Source organism: Colobus angolensis, unplaced genomic scaffold (genome assembly GCF_000951035.1).
Source record: "Colobus angolensis palliatus isolate OR3802 unplaced genomic scaffold, Cang.pa_1.0 Scaffold40, whole genome shotgun sequence".
Classification (NCBI taxonomy): domain Eukaryota; kingdom Metazoa; phylum Chordata; class Mammalia; order Primates; family Cercopithecidae; genus Colobus; species Colobus angolensis.
The window spans coordinates 4923077-4933052 of record NW_012117377.1 but is presented as its reverse complement, the minus strand read 5'-3'; positions in this window follow the sequence as shown (position 1 = coordinate 4933052).

Sequence of the window (9976 nt, the reverse complement as noted above, 5' to 3'; positions counted from 1 at the left end):
CATCAAGTGACTACATTTGGAGACACGGTCTTCAAAGAGGTAATTAAGGTTAAGTGAGGTCATTAGGATGGGGCCTTATTTCAATATGACGTATCCTTTTTAGAAGGGGAGATGAGGACATGAACACATATAGAAGGAAGACCATAGGAAGACACAGGGAAAAAAACGACCCTTTGCAAGTAAAGGAGAGAGGTCTCAGAAGAAAGCAACCCTGCCAACACCTTGATCTCACTCTTCTACCCTCCAGAATAATGAGAAAACAAATGTCTGTTGCTTAAGTCCACCAGGCTGCGGTGCTTTGTTATAACAGCCCCTACATACTAATACACTCTTTCTGGAACCCTCTGTTTATGCGGAAGGCAAGGACTGTCTTGTATCTCTGAGGTCTCCTCACAGAATTGCTTCATCTGGGGCCATCTCTACCTCCAGATGCAATGCCTTTTATTCAATTCAGAGATCATCTATCAACTCATGCCACCTAAAGCGCTGTTGGTGGACAGGCACGAGGGAGCTGAGAAGATGCTGTTTCAAGGTTCTCATTGCACCATCACTGTGGACCTGTCTGCAGGTCAGTCTCAATGGAGTTTGCTAGGTGACTTCTATAATCTGATCAACAAATTTCTGTCTAGATTATTGTAGATCTTCTAGTCTAAACGTTTTCTTTAAGAATGATCACTGGCCGGGCGCAGTGGCTCACACCGGTAATCCCCTCACTTTGGGAGGCTGAGGTGGGTGGATTACCTGCGGTCGGGAGTTCGAGACCAGCCTGACCAACATGGAGAAACCCCGACTCCACTAAAAATACAAAATTAGCCAGGCATGGTGGCACATGCCTGTAATCCCAGCTACTCGGGAGGCTGAGGCAGGAGAATTGCTTGTGGCTCAAGCAATGTGGCTCATTGCTTGAACCACAATGGTGTGGTGAGGTGAAATCATGCCATTGTACTCCAGCCTGGGCAACAAGAGCTAAACTCCATCTCAAAACAAAACAAAACAACAACAACAAAAAAGAATGATCACCAAAGAGGAGCTCCTTGAGATCATCAATATTTTCTTGTTTATTTTTGTATCTTCAACATCTAGCAAAGTAGCTGATACACAGGCAGTGCCCAACACCCCCTTGTTTTCAGAATCAAGGGGAACACCTTGCTTCCTCTCAAACCCTGTTGGTGTCTGAGATCTCATTAGTTATTGACATGGCAAGTTCCTTACTTAGCATAATGATTAGGGCATATAATTTAGAAATACATTATAATTAATTTATATTACAAATTTAATATTGATTATGATGCTAGTAAGGAAATAAGAATTTTTTATTTATAGTGTTGGTATAGTCTTCTTTCCATTGGTCTTAGCTCTGACCTATGAAAATCTCTCTCAAACCTGAAATCCATTTAGGATCATGTACTTTTTTGCACCTTACTATGTGGTAGGCACTGGGTATACAGTGGTGAGCAGATGTAATTCTCACCCTCATTGAGGTAGTCTAGTAGTGGGGACAGATTAAAATCTAAATACAAATACGTAACCACAGATTGCAAAAAATGCTCTGAAGAAAATGTATGTTAGATGCCATGAGAGAGGCCAACAGAGCCACTTTTTTGTAGAATAAAGACTCAGAGAAAGGAGCTTTGAAAAGTTGCATTTAAACTAACATCTGACAGCTGAGTAGCCATTACCCAAGGGAGAGAAGGGGAAAGAATATTCCACTTGAGGGTGCAGCATATGTGGAGACTCTGAAGTAGAACCTAGTCACATCCAGGAGCCAGAAGATCCCAGTGTGGCTGGGGAGAGGGGTGTGTGGGATTGAACAAGGGAGGGTGGTGAGCAGTGGCACTTTGTACATTTCAAATGATCATTAGCATTGTTGACATTTTTCCCTCTAGTTTCACCTAAATGGTGAACTACCACCTCACGAGGATGTGGTTTCTGGTCCAGATGCCTTTCTGAGTCCCTCTGTGCCAAGCTTGTGCTTGGCTTGAGCCCAGATGGGCAATCCTTCCAGCAGTCCTAAGAACTTGTGTATCTATCCCTGGTAGCTTATCTTGTATGTCTTAGTATCTTCTTTTTTTCATGTAGCCTTCTGACATAGGAGATGGGGTTCTCAACTAATAGGAATACATGAATAAACATATGCTAATCATAGGGGGCAGGGCACAAGGCTGATGCCTGTAATCCCAGTACTTTGGGAGGCCGAGGCAGGAGGATTACTTGATGCAAGGAGTTTGAGACAAGCCTGGGCAACATACTGAGATTCTGTCTCGACGAAAGATACAAACATTAGCTGGCCATGTTGGTGCACGCTTGTAGTGCTAGCTACTCAGGAGGCTGAGATGGCAGGATCACTTGATCCCAGGAGTTCAGGGCTGCAGTGAGTTATGACTGCACCACTGCACACTCCAGCCTCGGTGACAGAGTGAGACTCTGACACACACCAAAAAAAACAAAAAAAGAAAAAAAGAGAAAAAATATGGTTTGGGTCATAGCTTATTTCTTCCTTTGTTAATTTCCTGCCCTAACAGGGTTTCATCAGGACTTCACTTTCTACCTAAAATATTGTAGTGGTGTCTTCACTCCCATCCTAGACCATAAACTCCTGGAGCAGGATCCAGGGCTGCTCCAAGATCCAGGAAAGGACCTCATCACTGGGCTATTTTCCTTCCTCTTATAAAGCCCTCAGCTCTGCAGTACAATTGCTACAGAGTGGGTACAAGGCAAATGTTGGAACTAATAGTGGAAATCAGAAAAAAAACCCACACAAATCTATGCTAAGTATGCATCTTGACCTACAGGGGATTTTATTTTACATTGCTTTCTGCCTTATTAAAGATATTAAATGGTTTGTGATACCAAGATCCAGGAAAGGTATCATTCTAGTCATGTTTTCGGTTAAAAAGACACAGATCAGCCAGTCGCAGTGGCTCCCACCTATAATTCTAGCACTTTGAGAGGCCAAGGCAGGTGGATCACCTGAGGTGAGGAGTTCGAGACCAGCCTGGGCAACATGGTACAACCCTATCTCTACTAAAAATACAGAAGTTATCCAGGTGTGGTGGCATGGGCCTGTAGTCCCAGCTACTTGGGAGGCTGGGGCGGGAGAATTGCTTGAACCTGGGAGGTGGAGGTTGCAGTGAGCCGACATTGTGCCACTGTATTCCAGCCTGGGTGACAGAGTGAGACTCTGTCTGAAAAACAAAACAAAACAAATCAATTAAGAGAGTAATCTGACACTTGATTTGAAGATTGCCAGGGACCTTGAGTCTTTGTAGAACATTGTTAATTAGTAAGTTGCGCCTTACAAGGGCTTTAGTGTATCTTGTAACAGTAATCCTTGTGGTTTATAGTTTCCTTTGGTTCTTTCAGAAGTTTATCACTTTTCACAGAGTTGCTCTCTTATTTGAGTTACTGAACTAAATGTACCCCTTTCAAAGGCAAAGGATTGTGTCTTATTCAATGTCGTGTTTTAACACTTGGCATAGTCCCTGGCACAAAGAGGTGCTCATAGGCATTTATTCACTTTATTATGGAATTCTGGAATTCCATAATAGTGTAGACACTTCCTGGAATGTTCCTGTTTATGTTATGATGTTAATTACATTGTATTGAAACTCTAAATGTAACTCATAACCTCAGGCCGTTATAAGGTTTTTTTGTCCAGGTCCTCTGGTAGCATGAGTTCGAACTGAGAGCAAGTACCTTGACCCCTATGCTACACTGGACTGGGAATTCCCCAACGAGGTCAGAGTCTTGGAGAATAGTCTTTTCTTACTTAGCTTCATAATTATTTGACACAGTCCTGGATATAGGGTAAGTGGTCTCCAAATGTCTGTTGAAGGCTGTGAATAAATGTATCACCAGGGAAGGAATTGTACCGATTCTATGGTTGTGATCACTAGAAGAGTGAGTTGACAATTCTGTAGAGATTTGCTTCTTCCTTAGAGTCAGCTTCTAAAGTTTCTGTCCTCAGTCACTGATGATAATACTGTCTAGAAGAATCTTCCTTGAGCATTAAATCAACCTGTCAAAGGGGATCCTGTGGCTGTCCGGGATTGAATGCTCTGCTGTGTCTTATATGGGGAAAAGTCATATTCTTTTGCTGGGGACGCGGTTTGAAAGGTTCCTTTCAGACATTTCAGGGAGCATTGACCATCTCCAGAATCTGTGGCAGAGATACAGACGTCTTGTTTTGAATACAAACTTTCCTATAACCCCTGGGGGAGAACTTTACAGGGAAAGTCGGAACAAGTCCTGCCTGTAGTAGAAACTGTCATGATGCTGTGATTAGAGTGATAAAGAAAGCCCTTGGCACTCCACGCATGCCCAGGAGTGCCTCCCCTATGCTGTAGAACCTGCCATCCTCATCACTTCTCAAAGACTGAGAAGTCTAAGGAAGACGACACGTTTGCTAGTTGACACAGTAGCAGGGATTATTTTAGGTAAGGTACTCATATATTTTTAAAAATCCTGTATTAGATTGCAAGAGTAAGTGTCAACAGGGAGGCAGGGCAGTGATCAGGAGGTAGAGTTTAGAAGTAGGAAGGAGAGAAAGAGCGAGAGGGAGAGAGAGGGAAAAAGAAAATGAGTATATGTGGGGTGGGAAGAGGGGAAAAGAGAGTAAGAGTTCATTTTATGCTACATCCTGAATGGAGCCCATGGGAATCAGAATACTAAATTGATCTATGTCCTTATCTTCTACTTCTTTTGTTGTTATTAAATCTTAAGTTAATGTAGGGAAGGGTAGAAATAAACTAAATATTCAAGTTTCAGGTATCGAAACAAAACTCTCAAAATTGGCAAAAATGTTAGCCTTCCGAGGGTGGGAACTTATTTACTACTGTATCCCTAGTATATAGAACAGTGCCTTGTACCTAGGAGGCCCTGGACAAATATTTATGAATAAGAAAATGAATGGATCACTATCAAACACTTAAAGAAGAGTTAATATCAATTCTTCACAGACTCTTCCAAAAAGTAGAATAGGAGGGAACATCTCCCAGTTCATTCTATGAGTCTTGTATCACTATAATGCCAAGCCAAAGACATTGAAAGAAAAGAAAACCGCAGACCAATATCTCTTACGAATATAGAGGCAAACATCCTCAAGAAAATTCTAGAAAAAACAGCAACATACAGAAAGAACTAAGCACACGGAGAAGTAAGATTTATCCTAAGGATGCAGGGTTGGTTTAACATTTGCAATCAATTAATGTAATATACCATATTGATGTGATGAAAAACAAAAACTGTGCGATCATCTCAATAGAGAAAGTATTTGACAAACTCCAACATGATTTCTTGATAAAAACAGTCAAAAAATTAGTAATAGAAGGAACTTCCTCAACCTGCTAAAGGACATCCACAAAAACCCGCAGAGATGTATTGTTCTCATCATTTCTATTTAACATTGTGCTGGAGGTTCTAGCCAGGGCAATTCATCAAGAAAATGAAATAAATGGCATCCACATAGAGAAGAAAGAAACAAAACTGTCTCTAGTCTCAGACAACCGAATTACATATGTAGAAAATTTCAAGAAATCCTCTAAAACACTTTAAAAACTAATGCATGAGTTCATCAAGATTTCAGAATATAATATCAATAAATAAACATTAATTATATTTCTATACACCTGCAACAAACAATCTTAAATGGAAAGTAAAACAATTACATTTATAATAGCATAAAAAAGAATAAAATACTTAGGAATTTAACAAAGAAGTGCAAAGCTTCTATGCTCTGGAAACTACAAAACATTGTTGAAATAAATTGAATAAGATTTCAATAAATTGAAAGAGATTCCATTTCCATAGACTGGGATATTGTTAAGATGAAAGTCCTCTCAAAATTGATCTACAGATTTAACACAATTCCTGCTGGCTTCGTTGTAGAAATTGACATGCTGAGTCTAAATTTCAGAACTGCAAGGGACTCAGAATAGCTAAAATAATCTTGAAAAAGAACAAAGTAGGAGAACTCACACTTCCTGATTTCAAACTTATTATAAACTAATGTTAATCAAGAGAGTACTGCCATAATTGAGTAGAATTGAGAGACCAGAAATTAAACCAACGCATCTATAGGTAATTGATTTTCAACAAGGGTGCCAAGACCATTCAATAAGGAAAGAATCGTCTTTTCAACAAATGGTGCTAGGGCAATTGGCCATCCACATGCAAAACAATGAAGTTGGACCCTTGCCCCACACTAGGTACAAACATTAATTCAAAATGGATCAAAGACCTAGATGTAAGAGCTAAAATTATGCAACTCTTAAAAGAGAACATAGAAGTAAATCTTCAAGACCCCCAATTTGGCAATGGCCAAACAGAGCAAAAGCACAATCAATTAAAAAAATTATCAATTGGGTTTCATCAATATTAAAAACTTTCATACTCCAAAGGATGCTATCAAGAAGTTGAAAAGACATCCTACCAGGCACGGTGGCTCATGCCTATAATCCCAACACTTTGGGAGGCTGAGGCAGGGAAATCATGAGGTCAGGAGTTTGAGACCAGCCTGGCCAACATGGGGAAACCCTGTCTCTAGTAAAAATACAAAAATTAACCAGGTTCAGTGGCATGGGCTTGTAGTCCCAGCTACTCGGGAGGCTGAGGTGGGAGAATCACTTCAACCCGGGAGGTGGAGGTTGCAGTGAGCTGAGACCATGCCTGCCTGGGTGACAAAGTGAGACTCCATCTCAAAATAAAATAAAATAAAATAAAAACCCATGGTAAAAATGGGAGCCAATTTTTGAAAGTCATATCTGATAAGGGAGTTGTATCTAGCACATATAAAAACCTCATACCACTCAAGAATAAAAAGAGAAGCAACTCAAATAATGGACAGAGACATGAATAGAGATTTCTCTGTTATTTAAACAAATGGCTAGTAGCACATAAAAAGATGCTTGACACCATTAATCATCATGGAAATACAAATCAAAACCACAATGAATCACTTCATACACACTAGAATGGCTGTAACAAAAAAGTCAGATACAAACAAGTGTTGGTGAGGATATGGGGAAATTGGAACCCTCATATGTTGCTGGTGGAAATGGGAAATGGTGCAGCCACTTTGGAAAACAGTCTGACAGCTCCTCAAAATGTTAAACATAGAGTCACTCAATGACTCTGCAATTCCAGGTATATATCCAGGAGGAATAAAAACATATGTCCACATGAAAATCTATACCTGAATGTTTATAGCAACATTACTTATAATAGCTGAAACAGCCAAAAGTTGGAAACAACCAAGTGACCATCCGTTGATGAAAGAGTAAAGCAAAAGTGGTAGATCTGTACAGTGGAATACCATGTGGCTAAAAAGGGTCCATAAAAATCACTGATACGTACTACGACATGAATACATCTTGAAAACATGATGCCTGGTGAAAGAAGTCAGTCATAAAAGACCACAAATTATCATTGTATTTGTATGAATGCCTAGAACAGATTTTCTATAGAGACAGAAGGTAGATTAGTGGTTGGCTATGGAAAAAGCTGATAGCAGGGTTCAGAGGTGATAGTGAAAGAGTATGAGGTTTCTTTTGGAGTGATGAAAATATTCTAAAATTGTGGTAATGCTTGCACAACTCTGTGAATATACTAAAAAGCACTTAATTGTATACTTTAAATTGGTAAATTGTACAGTATGTGAATTATATCTCAGTAAAGCTGTTACCAAAAAAGGATATCAATCAATAACTTGCGAGTGTGAGAATTTAAATAGTTTATTATAAAAAGAACTATATCAAGTACACCCCACGTTCTAAAATTAATACAACCTTTAGAAATCACAAAAGGTTACTTTTTCTTTTTTTAAATTAAATTCAGTAGGGTTGAGCATTCAGCCTGCTTTGATTCACTGTGAAGTCCTGCCCAGCTCTCAGATTCTGTGGCGCTATGTTTTAAGGAGGAACTTCTTAGCAAGCAATGTGGAGACAAGTAAAACAACATGATGCATTTACATACATTTCTATCTGTAGAGTATCGAATTGGGCGAAACTGTGACAACCTGTCTAATTCCTATAAAGCTGAGCTCCCTGGTGGCCCAGGCTTGGCACAGTGTGGCATTCGCAAGAGCAGCAACCTGACATTCAGCAGCGAGTTTTGAAAAGCAATTTTAATACTATGAATAATTCCCTAGATCATTCTCAATACAGAGCAAGCTTATTAAAATCTTTTTCCCACTTGCCTGTCTTTGTGAGTAACTCACGAACATGACAGTTACTCTTGTAGTTTTTTTCTCCCTTATCTGAACTCAGCGCCACCCCCCATCCGCCCCGCCAACCTTTTATTTTTTTTGAGACGGTGTCTCACCCTGTCACCCAGGCTGGAGTGCAATGGCCCGATCTCAGCTCACTGCAACCTCCGCCTCCCAGGTTCAAGCAATTCTCCTGCCTCAGCCTCCAGGGTAGCTGGGATTACAGGCGTGTACCACCACGCTTGGCTGATTTTTTGTATCTTTAGTAGAGACGGGGTTTCACTATGTTGGCCAGGCTGGTCTCAAACTCCTGACCTTGTGATCCGCTCACCTCGGCCTCCCAAAGTGCTGGGATTACAAGTAGGAGCCACTGCGCCTGGGCTGTTTCCTCTTTCGAAACTCTTTCCAACTCTGTTCTGGTGGCTCTCCTTTTTCTTTTTTTATTTTTGCCATCTTACCTTCTGTCTCTAGTCTATACTCATTGACCCCAAATTATCTGCCGTTTCCCATGTAAATAAACTCAGCTTGCTTTGATGCCTTTTAACATCCCTCCTGTCACTTCTTACCCCATTTTCATACATCCAAGAAAGTTCACAAAGACAGAATTTACCTTAACATGTAAAAGAGGGGAAGTTGCTGTAATGTTGCTTTTCTGGTGACATCACACAATACATCTACAAATTAAGAGGTGACAGATAAAGACTGGAGGTAGGCCGGGCGCGGTGGCTCAAGCCTGTAATCCCAGCACTTTGGGAGGCCGAGACGGGCGGATCACGAGGTCAGGAGATCGAGACCATCCTGGCTAACCCGGTGAAACCCCGTCTCTACTAAAAAATACAAAAATTAGCCGGGCGAGGTGGCGGGCGCCTGTAGTCCCAGCTACTCGGGAGGCTGAGGCAGGAGAATGGCGTAAACCCGGGAGGCGGAGCTTGCAGTGAGCTGAGATCCGGCCACTGCACTCCAACCTGGGCGACAGAGTGAGACTCCGTCTCAAAAAAAAAAAAAAAAAAAAAAAGACTAGGGGTAGAGGCACCTATGAGAAGAGGAAATGGGCATCATTCTGTGCTTTCTGGAATCTTCTATTTACCAGGGCAGCCAGAACATCGGTGGCAGCTAGGAGAAAGATGACTTAGTTCTCTGTGTACTCAGTGACTGTCAGCCCAATTTGAGGAAAGATTATTTAAAATCATAGAAGCCATAGCTCCTCCATTCACATTCATCATCTTTGGTGGTCTGACCCTAAACCTTTAAGGTCCATGAAATTAAAAGGCATCTTAAAGCTCTAGAAGAATCCAAAATGACTTGTTTAAAACAGAGGCCTGAGGATGATGCTTCAAATGCCAACATAAAAACAGGCTGAAGGGGGATAAGAGATCATTAATTCCAGGAGCATTCAGACTGCTTTTCAGGTTATTTGTCAGTCAATAGCATTTATTGAGTGATTGTCCTCTGTGTATCAAGCACCAAACTAGCCTTTAAATTGCATGTTCTGCAAAGAGAACTCTCCCTTACCTCCCGCTGGCCACGATAAGTATATCTTTCTCTGCAAACGAACTACTTCTGGGCATTTTGGATATCTCTGAACAGCAGGTAAAGAGACTGATGCTCTAATTTCATGAAAATACAGGAGGCAGAGATTGTTCTCCTTGGGTCCCCTGCTTTATTCTCCTCTACGTTGGTTAGAAAAATTTGATCAACAAAATCCACACTGGGATGGCTCAGGTTGACTTTAGAAGATTTGCTTGATTAAAAATGTTTTTTTTTTTTTTTTTT